At 45.4% G+C, this 18,963-nt stretch overlaps 1 protein-coding gene across 1 annotated transcript in view; it reads right to left on the bottom strand.

Annotated features, from left to right (window-relative positions):
- Positions 1-14,635, bottom strand: part of WASF2 (WASP family member 2) — a 55,373-nt gene extending 40,738 nt beyond the window's left edge. Inside the window, exon 1 of the mRNA XM_088442179.1 lies at positions 14,531-14,635. The gene's annotated coding sequence lies outside the window, so the exon portion shown is untranslated. The remainder of the gene's footprint in view (positions 1-14,530) is intronic.
- Between the last annotated feature and the right edge of the window lie 4,328 nt (positions 14,636-18,963).

The raw sequence follows: 18,963 nt of genomic DNA, 5'->3' as shown, positions 1-18,963 counted from the left end.
AAATTAGTATTGGTTTTACCATGTTTGAATAGTTGAATTAAAAGAAGCACGCTATAAATTGCACACTACTTCTGCTTGGAGCTGTAGGATTGCCACAAAACCAACTTTCAGATAAATAGCCGACACTTTTCTAAATACCCACATTGACTATTCCTAAAACAGCCATATTTTCCAAAAATTTGTCACACATCCTATGTGACCAAGTTATACAAAGAAAAAAAATAGTTTTGCAACAATGCTTTTACACACATCATAATAGTCTTCAATTGTGATTTTAGTTTTTTTTTTTTTTATGAAATTTGCAAAAATCTCAAAAAAAAACTTCACACGTGGTCATTATGGGGTATTGTGTCTAGAATTTTGAGGACAAAAATGAATTTATTCCATTTTGGAATAAGGCTGTAACATAACAAAATGTGGAAAAAAGTGAAGCGCTGTGAATACTTTCGGATGCACTGTATTTAAATTTTTTTGTGAAAGTATGAGATTATTATTAGTCTACATGTTATTTTGATTTTGGATAAAATTATGAATTTGTAACAATTTAACGTGGTAGGGACATGGGAGGTTTTTCAAATACATCTTATATGTATGGTGCCCACTTACTTTAAGCTATATATTTTTAGCTTTACACTTCCTATATAAAATGTGCTCTTAGCAACATCTCCCTGAACAACAAAAATCACTGATATCAGCTCTCACTTCCTCTTTAGGAGGCAACTTCCTTACAATGTTGTGAGACAAACCCATGCAAATTTACCAGAATGCTGACACTGCAGATGGAGCTATTGTAATGCACTACAGTCTGGGTTGTGCGGCATGGATCTTATGCTAGACAAGTGCAAGAAAGCAGAACCCCTGAGCTAACCCAGAGAGGTAATATCAATTAGGGCTCATTCCCAGAGAATACAGCATTCCAACTGTTTGACTAAATCCTCTTCGAGACAACCAGGCCCTTGAAAACCAGTTATATTCCATTCACACCAAGGCCCCCACATACCTTATATAGTACACAGTCAGTTCTGTAAGAGCTAGTTTGAGATTAAAACTCCCCTGACACTGAATGTTGGGGACTGTAGATGAGCTAAAACTTGCAGAAAGTACAGACTGGTATTTTTGGAAAACATACATTCATTTTCTGAAGTCTTACAAAAAAAAAAAAAAAAGAAAAAAGAAAAAAAAGAAACCTCACCCTTAGGCATTTCCAAAGCCTGTTGTACTGACTTAACTGGGTAAAGTAAAAATCTCAGGGTCTGTGTGATTCCCTATTGCATGCAACAGAAAGATACACTAGCAAATACTTTTTAACAACATCTTGGAGAGACCTCTAATAAGTTCCAAAGGCCACCTGAACACAATGTGCAGCCAAAGCACCTCTATGAGAGGTGGTATATGAACAATTTAATATAGACAAAGGACGGTAAGGGGCACTACATGAGAACAGAGGCAGAGATGTAAGAACACCAAGCGTTATTATCCATTGTGGGTGCCTGAATGCTGGTGCATACAAATACCCATGATCAGAGCTCGACAAATACCGGGGGCCAGGTCGCCATGGCTACCAGATTTTGCTGCCTGGCTACTAGATTTTGCAGTGAGGGAGGAAACAGATCCTCATCAGCTCCGGGGGAGATTCGTGCCTATAGTATTCCGGTGTTCATATCATGCACAGGAGTGCATGTGCAGAGTGTCGCCTGCGATGACTGCTGTGCCTCTGTCCGTCCCGGCCAGCACTGACGACTCCTCTCCATCCTGGCCTGCTCTCTGCAGTCTGTCCCAGTCTACGCTGATCCTGCCCATGATAGCTGCCAGCACTAACGCGGTGCTTTTAATTGGCAGATTATGGACTCAACCCCGAATCTTATAGTGCTTCATTCATTGCCTCAGCGATGTTTTATGTACAAGAAGAAAGATTGTTCCTGGTTACTGTAGAGGTTTTTATTTACAAAAAAATAAATAAATGTACATTATCTGAGCCTTCCGCCTCAGTCAATGAACGGTTCCCATCATTAACTTCAATGGCGAGAACCGCTCGTCTCTTTCAGCCAATGAGTTTCCATAGTGAAATTACACCGCTAAGCTCTCATTCGAGAAGCACCCTATGGATTCTACTGGACAAGGGGACTGATGGACTACAGGGATACATAGGTGAGTATGAGATACTTAGTTTGTGTACATGTATGTTTAATAAACTTTTACTTTGTACGGTGTGCGTGTCCTGTGTTTATTTTAATATTGGTTTTGCTGTGGAACTACAAATACCAGCGGGCCGTAATGCCCCGCATGCTGGTACTTGTGGTTCTCCAAGTACTAGCATGCGGGGGAGGCTTGCTGGGACCTGCAATTCCACAGCAACACTTTCAAATGCACTACACTACATAATCAACCCAGCACCCACCACCCAGGGGAGTGGGGGAGGGGGGCATATCCCCTGGCTATCAGCCTAGGCCTGGGGTGCCCTGGACAGGGGTACCCCTTTATTGGGGGGTCCCCAGATTCCCAGGGATCCCCAGCCTGGTCTGACTAGCAGTCAGGGTTAATGATTCGGCCGAGGGACCCGGTGATAGGGCTGTGGCACTAGCCCCCCCGCTAAAGTTTGGTGCTGGTAAATACAGGGGGACCTTAATCCTTGTATTTCCAGAACCAGATCAGAGCCCTGTGCTGGTTGCGAAAAATACGGGGGATCCCCTACGTCATTTGTCCCCTGTATTTTTGTCAACCAGGGCTGGTTCTGACTAGCCCGGTGCTGGTTGTGCTTAAATATGGGGGACCCCTACGTCGTTTGTCCCTCGTATTTTGCACACCAAGCACTGTACGATATGCTGCCGGATCGTGTACGAGATTGGCAGATCTTGCCTGCTGTAGGCATGATCTGAAGATGCAATGTACGACCTGCGGGGATGCGCATCGGCATAGTGATAGTGAGTGGACACTCACGATGTGGACATATTTTACATCTCCCTTGAGAATCTGTTAATTGTGCAGCCTCACCCTGCAGCTGTGGATGGTAGTTAATATAATTAAAGTCTGGCAAGTACTGCCTAGGTAGGCATGTTGCCTCTAAGGATGCAGTTACAGAAATGTTTAAAAGTGGTTGGTGTGGTCATCCACTCTGCCCTTTAATTTATGGGCCACAAACAAAACTAAGTTTCCCTACTTTATCCTCACATACTACCCAGACTGAAGCCCGCTCATCTAATCTAAAGAAGTGAATACACTTATTAAACAATATGACTGAAGTGAGATTTTATTTCTGCAGTTACAGTACATTCACTATGCAACAGTGTTCATATATGGGTGTAGTATTTTATGTGCACCAGACATCCTACTGGCACTGAGTTACAGATGTGTCTAACTGAGCATGTGTCTCAAACAAATTTTTACTTGCAGTTGATTGGAGGCATTATTTGTTCCTCATCTACATCAGGCCACAACTTTCAGGACCTTTCTCTGATTACTCTAAAACAGTGATACAAACTCTCTTAACCACGTGTCTGATGTGATCGTATGAGATACGACCACACTAACCTGGGCTTTTCCTGAGAAGGTTGCATCTGATGCCACTGTGTCAGAGAAGCCTGCGGGCAGCTGCTGGAGGCTGATCTTCAAGCAGCCGCCGGGCTCAGCCTACCTGGCCGTCCAGTTACTGTAGAAACCTTCCCTCCGGCCTGCTCCCACCTGGCTACAGGAGGCGGCGCTCCTAAAAGACAAACTTCCTGCAACCTGAGCTCTAGGAGCTCAGGACAGCACTCCAATGCCACCCAGACTGATCAGAAACCTCTACCTGCCTACATTCTCTACCTAGTCCAAACAAAGTCCTAGGTGATAGATCAAAGATGGAATGCATCAAGTGCAATAAAATAAGAATATGTGAACAGCCTGTACGTAACAGAGCGTCGCCACATACAGCAGCTGCAGGAATTCGCACAATCAAGTTCTCCAATCACACTGCCATTTTGTTTACATTAAGCAAGGTACACATTTTTACATACCAATGATGTATTTATTCTTACAATTACACTTAGGTGAACATGCAGTTTCATGCACACACACCATTACAATCTACTTTGAAATCCACGATCCACATCTTTCAAAACCATCTGCTAAAAATATTGCAACTAGAGGAGCAGCATAATGGACAATGTTTTTTTTCCAGACATTGTACCATGTCTCAGAAATATTATAATGATTATAAAGCCAAGTCAGCAGATGAGATTGGTTTTCTTGAGGTAAACCATCTTGGGTGTGTACACACTCTTAACAATAGCTCACCAAGAGGTTGTGAATCTCTTAAGCTGGGTACACACTGAGATATATTGGCCGATCAATATCGGGTGCGCGTCGGCCATGTGTACCAGCGATATGTCTGAACGACGTCGCTCTGCTGCTCAACTGATGGCAGATATACTGTATCTGTCCATCAGGCAGTGTGTACAGGTGGACCACCGACCGCCCGTACACTTGCAGCAGGGCGGGACACCACCCCCGCTCAGCGACAGATGACGGTCGCTCAGTGTGTATGAACGACCATCATCTGCAGATATATCTTTTCAGTGTGTACCCAGCTTAAATCTGCGAGACGACTGTTTAGGTGTGTACCAAGATTTACAGAGATTCTGGAAGACGATAGCATGGTAGCAAACAGCACTAGCCATCCCTTTTATTATACCTCTAGAGGCTCAACAAGGTCTTATATAAAGTGAATTCATATGGTAACAAGGACTCCTGACTACATCCCCATCTATCAGAGCGTTTGAAAGAGGCTGTGCGTAAAACTTCCTAGCTCAATAAACTTTGTATGAACCTAAATAATTATTCAAAAAGTTAACATAGTAAGTGTTCAATTCTCGCAAGAGTGTATACCAGGGGTAGGCAACCTGTGGCACCCCAGCTACCGTGAAACTACACAACCCAGCATGCCCTGCACCAGTTATACTAAAATTGTTACCAGGGAACGCTGGGATGTGCAGTTTCACAGTAGAATGCCACAGGTTGCTTACCCCCGGTCTACACTATCCAAAATATGGATGCCAAGCAGCACCAATCTTCGTTTAGCAAGTATTATTCAGCTCTCAATATCAGTGTCTTCTACGATAAATTAGAATCGTAGATAAATATCAGAAACATTCCTTATATGCAACAGCAACCCCCACCTTCCTTGCTGATCTTTAGTTTTGTCCAAGAAACGTTTCGAAAGTCTATTCATCATCCAGAACATATTTAGGGAATAGCAACCAAAAAGCCAGTAAGAGCATAAATTGAATATGTATACAAGGGATGGGTACGGGATGTCGGTGCTCTGGATCCTGGCGGTCAAAATCCCGACGCTAGCACCCCGACAGGGTTAGGATACCGACACCTGTCAATAGGTATCCTAACCTTCTCCCTACCCTGACTCTAACCTCCCTTCCCCCCAGCTGGTTTGGGGGTGTCCTGCACTCTGGATTTAAACCCTAGTATGTTAGGGACCAACCCTACAGAGGTTACCTGGATATGGTGGGTAGGCACATAACCTTGGCCATGATTATGCTAAAAACCTTTATTTATTGCAAAATTTTATTGCATAATGTATTTATATATAAATGAGTAGTTTGGAGTTGTGCACCTGTGATGTGTGTTTCTGTGCCTGCAATAATAGTCTCAACAGGTAGCACCGCCCATTATACATATTCAGGGTGTGCAGTCTAGGACCCTTTCCTATGCTTTTTGCACACCTGAAGGCTGAGACACCTTCAGCCTGGACTAGCACCCCTCCCTTATTGGTTTAAAGCATGGAGTCTGGTATTCTGAATGCACACTAGTAATAGGCACAATTTAGGTAAGTCCTACAAATTATATACTGTAGTGCAACTTTGGGTTGATTTTTGGGGCGTGGGTTCCCTGGATTGCTTTGGTTGGTCTGATTCAGGGCATCGCATTATAAACACATTTTTCCTTTTTTGCACATTTTAACACTTTTACTGTTTGTTTTTATTATATTTGTATTTTCACTTCTCTATCCTATATATGCAGCCGCAGCTGCTCTTACCCATCTTTTACACTTCACCTTTCTCATTAGAGCGATGCCCTGGGGTGGCTCGGCTCAGCTGGTTTGGGGGTGTCCTGTGCTCTGGATTTGAACCCTAGTATGTTAGGAACCAACCCTACAGAGGTTACCTGGATATGGTGGGTAGACCCATAACCTTGGCCATGATTATGCTAAAAACCTTTATTTATTGCATAATGTATTTATATATAATTAGTAATTTGGAGTTGTGCACCTGTTATTTGTCTGTTTCTGTGCCTGCAAAATCACAGCATTCAAAGCCAGGTTGCAGTTTGAGAAACCATGTATTGTTTCCGGCAGGATTCTAACATGGCAAGAGAAAATATCTGAAGAGAAGGATAGATTTGGGTGTGTGAGTTCTGTCTGTGGACCAGAGAATGATTATCCGGTGCGGAATTAGAAACATTAAACATTTTCTGTAAGGTCACTTGTACAATTAAATGTTACTTTTGCGTTACATATAGGTCACTGTTTACTGTAGAACATGAATAATATACAGATGTAGCCACGTTTATCCGCGACTAGTGTGCCCGCGTCTATGGCGTACGTACACACATGCCGTAGACTTCAATGCAGAAACGCCAGCTTATTATTATCATCATCATTTATTTATATGGCGCCACAAATGTTTCGCAGCGCCTTACAAAGTATATAAACAAATAGGTGACCAGTGACTTACAATACAGGACGAGGATAATATACATTGCTACATTAGCGACCATAACACCCAGATAAGCAACCAAGTGCTAGGCGCCCTAGTGGGTAGTAAGAAGTAGATGAAAGTAAAGTAAGGAGAAGCACAAGAGGGTAGAGGGCCCTGCTCGTAAGAGTTTACATTCTAAAGGGGAGGGGCAGACAAACAGGTGTGGTAGACAGGGAGGAAGGAGCATGTAGCAACATAGGAAAGATGAGAGCTGGAAGGCTTTGATGAAGTAGTGGGTCTTGAGAGCCCATTTGAAGGGAAGAGGGAGAGAGTTCCAAAAGGTGGGAAGCAGCGCGGGCAAAGTCTTGGAGGAGGGAGTGGGAGGAAGTAATCAGTTGGCATGAGAGGCGGCATGCATTTTTTGAACGAAGAGGGCGGACAGGAGAGTGACGGGAAAGGAGGTCAGAGATGTAAATTGGAGAGGAGTGTGTGAGGGCTTTGTAAGCGAGTGCGAGAACCTTGAATTGGGTTCTGAAGGGGAGCCAGTGGAGGGCTTGTAAGAGAGGGGATGCAGATGTAGAGCGTTTGGAGAAAGATGAGTCGAGCGGTTACAGTAGTCCAATCTGGAGATGACCAGTGAGTGTATGAGGGTTTTAGTTGCATCCTGGGTGAGAAAGGGTCTCATCTTGGAAATATTTTTAAGATGGAAACGACAGGACTGCGATAGATTCTGGATATGTGGTTTGAAGGAGAAGGAAAAGTCCAGGATAACTCCAAGACAGCGCACTTTGGGGCTAGAGGAGATAGTTGTGCCATCAATTGATAAAGAAATGGTGGGAAGTGTGGTTATGTTGGAGGGCGGAAAAATTACCAGCTCAGTCTTAGACATATTAAGTTTAAGAAATCGCTGGGACATCCAGGAAGAGATAGCAGAGACAGTTGGAGATAAAAGTGAGGAAAGAGGGGGAAAGGTCAGGGGAGGAAAAGTAGATCTGAGTATCATCAGCATAGAGTGGATAATGGAGGTCAAAAGAGCTGATGAGTTCACCTAGAGAGGACATATAGAGAGAATAGCAGAGGTCCAAGAACAGAACCTTGGGGAACACATACTGTAAGAGGCTGTGGGGAGGGGAGGGGGAGTGGGTGAGAGGAGTCATGAGAGGAAACAGTAGGATCGGTCAGAGAGGTAGGAAGATAGCAGTGTCACGTAGAATAAGGAGTGAAGGATTTGCAGCAGGAGAGGGTGGTCAACAGTGTTCAAAGCAGTGAGTAGTGGCTCTTGGATTTAGCATCAAGGAGATCGTTGATGACTTTTGTGAGGGCAGTTTCAGTGGAGTGGAGAGAACGGAAGCCAGACTGAAAAGGGTCAAGGAGGGAGTTGGAGGAAAGAAAGGTGGTAAGGCAGATGTAAACAACACACTCAAGGAGCTTGGAGGAAAAAGGGAGGAGAGAAAAGGGACGGTAGTTGGAGAGTGTTAGGATCAAGGGTATTTTTTTTTTAAAAATGGGGGCAACAAGGGCATGTTTGAATGCAGAAGGAACAGTGCCAGATGAGAAGGAGAGATTGAGGAGGTGGGCAAGATGGGAACAGGCACAAGGAGAGCTAGTGGAGGAGACGTGAAGGGATAGGGTCAAGGGGGGAGGCAGGAGAGGAGCGGATGAGGGCCATGACTTCCTCTCCAAATACAGGGGAGAAGGATGTCAGTCTCAGTAAAATGTATAGAGGGGTGATCCGGGAAAGGAGGTTGAGGCGAGCTGGGGGACTGGTGGGATATGATGTCCTGACGTATGGAATCAATTTAAGATGTAAAGTAGGTAGCAAAGTCAAGGGCAGAGAGCGAAGAGGGGATGGGCAAAGGAGGGAGTTGCAGGTGGTGAAGAGACACTGGGGATTTGAGGACTGGGAAGAGATGAGGTTCTTGAAATATGACTGTTTAGAGAGGGAAACGGCAGCACTGTAGGATGAGAGCATAAATTTGAAATGGAGAAAATCTGCCTTAGAGCGTGATCTTCTCCACTGTCGCTTGGCGTTTCTTGAACACTTTTACAGGTATCTGGTGCTGGGACGAGTCGCAGGCTGGCGAGTGCTGCGCTATGCCACGATGCGTGTACCCATGCACACCCATCCCGGAAACAATGAGCGTGGCTACATCTGTACACTAACATACATTTACAGATATGTCCGCATACACTTAGCCTCAATAATACATGTACTGCAAGAGAGCCACCAGGTCCCGTGCGACTCTGCTTGGCCGAGCGTCTTTTTCGCTCACAAATAAGTCAGTTAAAATCGGATGTGACAAATCGCTTCACAAGACTGAATTGATTCATTTTATATGTGACACTTTTATATCTGTGTGCGTCTGAGTTTGTATACAATGCACAATTGAACTTGGCATGAAAAAAAAAATAAATTTAGAAAGGATCAACAATATTCATGAAGAATCGGGCACAGATATCACTGTGTGCACAGCTCAGTAAAGTGCTTCCTCATCAATATGACCGTGAAGGCATGGTATGTTTTATGGCCGTATCAGGATAACCAAGCCCCTGAAAAGTTAGGTACATTTCGTGAAAGATGTTTGTGTGTGGGGATGTGTGTGGATGTTTGAGCTTGGGGTGATGAACAAAATAAGATTGATGAAGCACGAACGGGTTGGGATTGAAACGGTCACCTGGAAAAAGGGAAATATTCGGTTTTGTTGCAACAGTAAAGGTAATTTATATAAAATATTTGCATTGGGTTTTTGGAGTGACTTGCACGCTACATGTAAGTTTACATTAATATAGTGCAAGAAGGTTACAGGCAGTATCAAATGGAGGCTCTGGTTACTGTGAAAAATAGGAGATAGCTGCACAGTTTGCATCTTGTAGTGGGTAGAACCTGGTTAGCCTGGATATACATGGAATGATCCTGCAGCTCAGTGCAAGCTCCAGGCAACAGGATTTACAACCAATATGGCCTTGCATTAAGACCGTTGTTTTTAGCCATACAAACAGCAATATCAGGGCGACTGCAACGTGTACAGACAGATTTAGCAACAATAGACCAGCCTTTTCTTTAACCTGCTGACTCGGGGAAGGCAATGTTTCTGTGGTACTGAGGTATCGCCTGATTATCTGCATTCAGCAGGGCTGCCATCAGAAATTGTGGGGCGCGGGACTGACAAAATAGGCAGGGCCCCTCAGCCCCTCCCCCTTCCTTGAGGCATATTAGAAATAGCTGGAGCCTACCAGGCAGCATGGGGAGAATTCTATGAAGCAGGGACAGCTCTGTCCACTGAATCAATGGCCTGGGACTCTGGGAGAGAGACACAAACACACATCAGTGAGTGACACACTTTTCTTTCCTCGCTCACTCCCTTCTTCTGTCGGTCTGGCTCTTCAGACTCCTCACACCACCTGCCCGCCGCGGCTCCTCTCTCATTCAGCAGTGCGGCGTAACATCATGATAGGGAGGAGGAGCGGTAGGAGGGCGGTTGGGTGAGAAGTGACTCACAAGTTACTTTACTCTCTCTATTGTACAGCGGGTGGGGGGGCGGCAAGGGGGAATAGTAGTGGGCCCTGGGCACAGGCAGCCGCAGCACGCTGGTAGGAGCGGCTCCCGGCTGGGCATGTCACTGTCTGCCACCGTGGGCCAATGGGGTAGTAGCGAGAAAGCAGTAGTAGCGGGCCCGAGTGTCCAGGATTGGGACTCCAGTCCCCCCGATGGTGGCCCTGGCATTCAGCAAGGAATTTTTTATTTCCTAGTTATTACATTTGCACTCTATTAATAGTAAACCAAGTTGGACAAGCTTAGATAATAGGTCATTCCTATGATATTGGAAGATTCCCATTTTAAAGGCTAACACCCCTTTTGTGGTGCTTTTCTTTTTTTGTTTTTAATTATCATTGTTATTCTTTACTGTTTTTAGGAGTTATAGGTGCAAATAAAGCCTCTATGCCAGTTTATAAAGCCCTTGCATGTCCTGAAGATCTGCTGTGCTCAGAGGGCCAACAGTAGCAAGTTGTACTATGGCAATCACACTTTAATGGTGTAAAGGAAACAATACAGATATATTTTGCTTGTGGTCACTTCTCATATGTACTTGCTGACTGTGCAATAAGGCACAGTAAAGACAGCAAAGATCGCTATCCAGCACAGCTTCACCTGCGGTTTTCCCAGCAGAATCAACTGCTGGGGGTACATTTGCGAAAGTGAGGGTTTTTAGAACTGGCGATGTTGCCCATAGCAACCGATTAGATTCTAGCCATTATCTTCTAGAAGGTACTAGATCAGAGGTTCCGAGACGCGGTCCTCAAGGCTCCCCAACAGGTCAGGTTTTAGATATATCCATGGTTGAGTACAGGTGGTTAAATCAAATTGACTAAGGTACTAATTAAATCACCTGTGCTCAACCATGGATATCTCTAATGGTGCATACACACGATCAGATTTTTCCTTCAGATATGAACGATAACGATTTAAAAATCGTTCAGTCGTTCATATCTGAAGGAAAATCGTTCATATCTGACATGCCTGAACGATGGACGATCAACGATGCGCGTTCCCGTTTGTCAGATAACGATATCTGACATCTGATGGGTTTGCAGTCAGACTTGGACGATTCCATTCATTTTAATGCAGTCAAAAATCGTTCAAATCGTTCAAAACTTTGGTAAAATCGTTCAATCGTTCATCTGACAAATCTGACCGTGTGTACGCTCCATTAAACCTGAACTGTTGGGGAGCCTTGAGGACCGTGATTGGGAACCTCTGTATTAGATAAATGATAAGTAGAGTAGTTGATATGGGCAACATCTCCAATTCTAAAAACCTGCACTTTCATAAATATGCCCACTGGTCTTAAAGAGTCCTAGTGCCAACTGTAATAAGTTTTGATTAGACAAAAATAGTTTTGCCTTTTAAATAATTGCAGCTTTATATCACCCAAAAAAAAATTAAATCTGTACTTTTGTGAAATCGAGATCTATTCTATTTGGCCCCTAAACTAGAAAACACATTGCTATGAAAAGACAACATATATTAACATATTTTACAAATAGACTGTGTATCCACTGTTAAATACTAGTAATCTAGTAACCTCAATGGCATTTTACAGTTTTCCCTAGCGACAGCATGTACAATATCATATGAAAAAAGATAAAACACATGCATTTAGGCACGTTTTTCTTTAAAATGTTCTTTGTACACCTTTTACATGTCTGTATTCATGATTAATAAATGTGCCCCATGTACTGGCAGGATCATTGTGCTTAAACCCTAGTGTTTCAAACACCACCTAAATGCCCAAAATCACACTTCTGCACATATAGGTCAAATAGAGTACACTACATAACATGTACTCTAAGTACACACAAGCATTTGCTGTAGTTGCCCATCAGTGTCAGTTCAAGTTCATTGGAAATGGTCAATCAGTACATGGGGCTTGATTCAGGTCCAGACGGTGTAGGCAAGTATTCTTGCAGTTTTCCGATTATTGAAAAACTGAACGTGTGCAGGACCTGTTCTGCACATTCGCTCATGGAGCAGGGACGTGCCCGGCCATCATTCTGTAAAACAGGGGCGTGTCATCTCCGTTTTCCGGGAGTGCAGATGCATGCCGATTTCCTGGCCTCGCAAGCTGTTAGTCTGAGTAAGCTGAAGCTTACTCAGATTGGCCCGTGCTGCCGCCGGTGATCCAAAACAGTGTCTTTGGATGCTACTCTCGGATTGCTATCAGGAGGCCATATGGTGTATAGACAACCAGTAAGTGGGGACACACCTGTACCTGAGGCAGGAGCACACAGCACTGACAGGGTGTTTATAGGGGAGAGGGGCTGAAACAGGTCAAACACTTCTGAAACACTGAGCCTGCCCCTTATGTGCACATCGGAGGCATCCTGAATCTCACATCACAAAAGTTGAGGAAACTATTTTTCCATCAACCACATTTGTGATTTTATTCATCTACAGATTAAGGGGTCTATTTACTAAGCAGTTTAGGAGACAGAGTGAAAAGTGATAAGGTGCCAGCAGGGTCGGACCAAGCCCAAATGTTTTGGTAAGCGAGTATATTTTTTGGTGCCCCCAAGGCATATTGTTGCGCATGCCCAAACAAAGTAAGGGGCAGTAGTCTCATGGAAAAAGCCATAACCATGACACACACCCCTTTCTCGTCACTCTGGGAACAATCCTTTCCATATGCACCTTAATGCAGTCCCCCTAGTAGTGCCCCTTATACACTAACCCCAGTATGCAATGCCCCCAGTAGTGGTCCCTCTTATGCAGGCCCCAAGTAGTGTCCCTTATACATTGCCCCCAGTAGTAGTCCCCCCTATGCAGTGCCCCTTGTGCCCCAGGAGAGGTCCCCCTTATGCAGGCCTCCAGTAGTGCACCCAGTAATGATCCCCCCTATGCAGTGCCCCCAGTAGTAAGCCCCTTATATAGTGCCCCCAGTAGTAGTCCTCCCAGTAGTGGTACCCCCTATGCAGAGCCCCTTATATAGTGCCCCCAGTAGTAGTCCCCCAAATAGTGATACCCCTTATGCAGTGCCCTTTAAATAGTGGCCCCAGTTGTAGTTCCCCCCCCCCCCCATGCAGTATCCCCAGTATTACCCTTTATATAGTGCCCCTAGTAGTAGTCCTCCCCCAGTAGACACACATGCAATATAAATAGAAAAAAAAAAAAACACTTACCTGAATCCCCGAACCGGCTCCTGCTCCCGCTGGCCCACTCTGCAATATGGGAGAGACGCCATGACGTCTCTCCCATTACCTATGAGTGAACTCCAGCCCGGCTCCGTCAGGGGCACAGCAGTCAATGAGAGTCTGACAGACTCTCATTGGCTGCCAGTTAAAACAAACACACAGCTGCCGATGCCAGCGGCTGTGTGTGTCACTGTGTAGTGCTGACCGAACTCCATCCGGTCAGCACTACACGCGCAGTGCAGCTGTGTCACAGAGATACAGTCTGCCCGTGGCCCACATGGTCGCAGCTGAGGCGCCCTCCACTATGTGGCACCCTACTCAGCTGTGTACCATGCGTACGCATAGAACTGGCCCTGGGTGCCAGCCAATCAGCTTCCGACTGTCATTTTTTAAACACAGCCTGTGAGATGGCAGTTAGGAGCTGACTGGCTGGGACTTTATCACTTTCCACTCGGTCTCCTAACACTACTTAGTAAACAGACCCGTGAATCAGCATTACCAGTTACCATATATTTACCTGGGGCTCCGCAGTTCGTCTCACAGCTTGGGCGATAATCAGGGCTGTGTGATGCTGTGGAGGGGAGGTGGGCAGACGGGAGGACTCATCAGAAGCCACAATCCAGAGTTGCCATTTTAAAGCAATGAACATAAAAAATGTGGTGTTGCTAGATCCAAGCTGGAGAAAGGACATCTGACGTCACAACATAACCACAATACTTTCCAGCTCAATGCAGCTTTAGAAGTACACAAGTTTCTTCTTTTTCATGCTTATTATGTGAGGTTTCCATCTCTTACCTTTAATTACTGCTAACACTTGACTTACTGTATACAGGTTCTGGAGCTGGAGTCATCTGGATCTTACCGAGATACCATTAGTAACAGTGGTACATGTCTCAGTTATTAAATGGATGAGTTGGCAAACAAGAAATAACTTTTCATTGACCTTTATCTAAATATACAAATCTGTATAAGTATAATATATAGCAGATGAACTAATAACACATTTGTAAAATTATTACTAGAAGCTAGTGTTAATAATAGCGAATCACTTCTGTCGCTACAATGGCAATAAGTAACAAGATTTTGAACTAATCTCGATAAACAAAACGGGCTTCCTCTAGAAGGGTAACGCCGGCAGCCCTCATGCTCACCTTGCTCCGGGGTTTCGGGTCCCGTCCCGCACGCCGGAGAACCACCACCAACACCAAGTCCTCTTGGACACCGCCCCACCAGAACCCTCCCTTCGGAACACTGTGATTTGCTACAGTAGTTCTACCTTTACGGTTGATTGGCTGAGAATACACGGTCTATGATTTTGATTGGTTTACAACAGTTCCGGCACGCTTCTGATTGGCTGTGTTTTGCTTCCTCCCTAGCACTGATTGGAACACATTCTTAACAGCTCTCGTTAGAGATCAAAGTGTATGTCAGTTATTGTAGAAATATGTATGTGTTGCTATCACAAATATTGTACGGGAGGAACCATTTTTTCGAAGACAAATTGTAGTTTAGACTTTAGAAAATTACTCCAAAAATAGAGACAAACTTAATTTTTTTAACTGTAAAACAGCTGTGATGATTATGCTCTTCTGCACCAGTCAGCTAGCTTTTCTACTACACAAGTCAAGAGTATCAGCGTTCTATATGCATGGACTAATTAGCAAGAGCTCTCTCCAGCAAGACCCTCTCCCTTTTGTTTCACTAAATAGTTATCTAATTTGTTCTGTGTAATTATGTATATATGAAAAGTTGTGCACTTATCTGTAAAAGTTTTGAACATATTCAATTTCTTCTATGTTCTACGTATGTTGTGGCACCATATTGATTATTATAAAATTAGACCCTGATCAAAATTAAGTTGTCATGTTTGCATGATGACCTAACCACCGTCAATGCATGCACACGTCACACCTAACATCCACGGCGTGCACCCCAATTTCCACTGCACGTGCCATGTATTATTATTGTTTATTTATATGGCGCCACAAGTGTTCCGCAGCGCCTTACATAGTACATAACCAAAAAAGTGACTTACAGTACAATACAATACAATGTAGGACAAGGACATGGATAATATACATTGATACATTGGTGGCCATAACACCCAAATAAGCAACAGAACATAAGCAACCAAGTGTTATGGTGTCCTAGTGGTGAGTAAGAAGTAGATGAAAATAAAGTAGGGAGAAGGACAAGAGGGTAGAGGGCCCTGCTTGTAAGAGCTTACATTCTCAAGGGGAGGGGCAGACAGACAGGCATGATACAGATGAGGAAGACAGGGATGAGGGAGCATGTAGTAGCAAGTTACTATGAGAGCTGGAAAGCATTGATGAAGCAGTGGGTCTTGAGAGCCCGTTTGAAGGATTGTAGAGAGGTGGAGAGTCTGATGGGGAGAGGGAGAGAGTTCCAAAGGTGGGGAGCAGCACGGGCAAAATCTTGGAGGCGGGAGTGGGAGGAAGTGATCAGTTGACATGAGAGGCGGCGCGCATTTGTTGAACAAAGAGGGTGGACAGGAGAGTGAAGGGAGATGAGGTCAGAGATGTAAATGGGAGAGGAGTGTGTGAGGGCTTTTATCGAGGGCTTTGTAAGTGAGTGTGAGAACCTTGAATTGGGTTCTGAAGGGGAAGGGTAGCCAGTGGAGGGCTTTTAAGAGAGAGGAGGCAGATGTAGAGCGTTTGGAGAGAAAGATGAGTTGAGCGGCAGCATTGAGGACAGACTAGAGACTAGAGAGATGGGAGTTGGGGAGGCCAGATAGGAGGAAGTTACAGTAATCCAATCTGGAGATGATCAGTGAGTGTATTAGGGTCTTAGTAGCATCTTGGGTGAGAAAGGGTCTGATCCTGGAAATATTTTTGAGATGGAAACGACAGGACTGTGAGAGGTACTGAATGTGTGGTTTGAAGGAGAGGGAGGAGTCCAGGATAACTCCAAGACAGCACACTTTGGGGCTAGAGGAGATAGTTGTGCCATCAATTGATAAAGAAATAGTGGGAAGTGAGGTTATGTGGGAGGGTGGGAAGATGATCATCTCAGTCTTAGACATATTAAGTTTAAGAAATGCTGGGACATCCAGGAAGATATAGCAGAGAGACAGTTGGAGAGACGAGATAGGGAGAGAGGTCAGAGGAGGAAAGGTAGATCTGAGTGTCATCAGCATAGAGATGATAATGCAGGTCAAAAGAGCAGATGAGTTCATCTATACCTGTATAGAGGGAGAAAAGGAGTGGTCCAAGAACACAACCTTGGGGAACACCTACTGTGAGAGGATGTGGGGGGGGGAGATAAGCCATGAGAGGAGACAGAGAAGGATTGGTAGGAGGGTAGCCAGGAGAGGGCAGTGTCACGTAGACCAAGGGAGTGAAGGATTTGCAGCAGGAGAGGGTGATCCACAGTGTCAAAAGAAGCAGAAAGGTCAAGGAGAATGAGCAGAGAGTAGTGGCCTTTGGATTTGGCAGCAAGGAGGTCGTTGCTAACTTTAGTGAGAGCAGTTTTAGTAGAGTTGAGAGAACGGAAGCCAGACTGAAAAGGGTCAAGGAGGGAGTGGGAGGAAAGAAAGGTGGTAAGGCTGTTGGAAACAATACGCTCAAGGAGTTTGGATGCAAAAGGAAGCAGGGAGCTGGCAGAGTGGCTGAGGGGTAATGAGGTGGAATCAGTATGATTTACCGCCGGCCAGAAGCCCGGCAGTGAAGATCCCGACAGGTAAGTTTTTTATATTTCCTAACCTCCCCCCTAACCCTCCCTTAGGGGTGCCTAACCCTAACCTCCCCCCCAAGTGCCTAACCCTAACCCCCCTGTAAGTGCCTAAACCTAACCCCCCCTCCCTGCAGCCTAACCCTAAGTCTCCCGGGGGGGGTGCCTAAGCCTTGCAGCAGCTGTGGGTTGTAGACCCGATAAGGAAGGGACCTGGCAGGCTGACACCTTGTCATTAGGCCCCTCCCCCAGCAACAAAATGCCGTGATTCGTGGGTTAATCGGGAGAGGGCAGAGCCAAATGATGCGATTCTAATGGAATCACGTCATATTGGATCCGTCTTCTCCCAATTGACCCACGAATCGCTGCATCTTAAGAAGATGGTGCATACTTACCAACTTCCTTTCACTCCATTCCGGGAGCAGCCGGAGAGGACCATCTTCTCTCTGCTTCGGGGGGCGTGGCCAGTCTATTGCCGACATTCGGCGTCGCCCCCTTTCCAGGGACAATTTGCATCATTTAGCCCCGCCCCTCCCTACGGATCCACAAATTTCAGAGAGAATCTCCCCATCCTGCCCACTACGCTAGGAAGTGGGTGGGATGTGAGAGATCTGCCTACTATTCCAGGGGTGAAGGGGGTTAGTCGAAAAATCGGGAGCTTCCCGCGACTCCCGGGAGAGTAGGCAAGTAAGAGATGGTGCCTGCTGTCCAGTCTATCAGGGGGGGGGGGTTCTGGGTACTCAGAATCCCCCCTTTGTGCGCTAGTGACTCACACCAATGTCACTCTGTGCCCTGTGCATAGACTGCTATGTAGCCTATGCTATTCAAGTGAACACAGGCCCAAAGCACCTCTGCCCCCACCCTTTACCGGCCATACGCGTAGTGCCACACCTAACTCTTGCATTGTTTAGCCTAATAAAAGCAGCTGCAGTTGGACTGTCACAGAGGCAGGACCAATCATTAGAAGCTGGCAGACACACAGCGGCCAAAGTGGACGAGTCTGCATCTTAAACTTGATCTTATTGAGCGGTGCTCATCTGCAGGATCTGATAATTGGCTGGCTGTCCGGGAGCTATGACTGCTGTGATTTGTCTGAGCAGCTATGTAGCTTTTTTTAAATACAAGATAGGATGAGCATAATCAGGCTGAAGGGAGAAGTGGGAAAGCAGCAATGGGGTTACACAAGAACAGAGAGGAATAGTTGAAGGGGGGAGCAATATGTGGGGAAAAAAGGGATATCTGGGAGAGAACAGAAGAATGGAGGAGAGAGCACATGTGGGAGGGAGGTGGAGTGAGAGTACTGAATGGAGAAACATGCAGCCGCTGGCACTCAGGAGTACGGCGGGTGGGACATACAGACCAAGTTCAGCAGAACAATACGGGATTGGATTATCTGACAGAGCTGGAAACTGTGCAGCCAATAGTGTGTGTCTGTGTCAATGTATACCATTAGTTTACTTTTTTCTATTAACTCTTAAGGTGGGTACACACCTAACAGATGTATCTGCAGATCGAGTGATCTGCAGATAAAGCTGCAGATGATGGTTGTTCATACACACTGAACGGCCATCATCTGCTTGTGCCCTCGGGTCCCGGAGGGCGGGGTGGGGGCATTTCCTACCCCCTCCTCGCGGCGGCTGCTGCTGTGTGTGTACGCGCGGTCGGCAGACACACCTCCCGATGGACAGATATGTCTGCAGACATATCTGTCCATCGGCTGTGCAGCACAGCCAATGCGATATGTCGGTGAACGATGGACGTTCACCGACATATCGCGGGTACACACTGCCCAACGTGCAGCAGATATATTGGCCTATCAATTGATCGACCAATATATCTGTCAGTGTGTACCCAGCATTACACTGTCTATCTATCTATGCAAATATATTAGACT

This window comes from Taudactylus pleione, unplaced genomic scaffold (assembly GCF_031769625.1).
Source record: "Taudactylus pleione unplaced genomic scaffold, aTauple2 ptg000305l, whole genome shotgun sequence".
NCBI classification, from domain to species: domain Eukaryota; kingdom Metazoa; phylum Chordata; class Amphibia; order Anura; family Myobatrachidae; genus Taudactylus; species Taudactylus pleione.
Note: the sequence above shows the minus strand (reverse complement) of the source record. Positions and strands in the feature narration are given on the sequence as shown.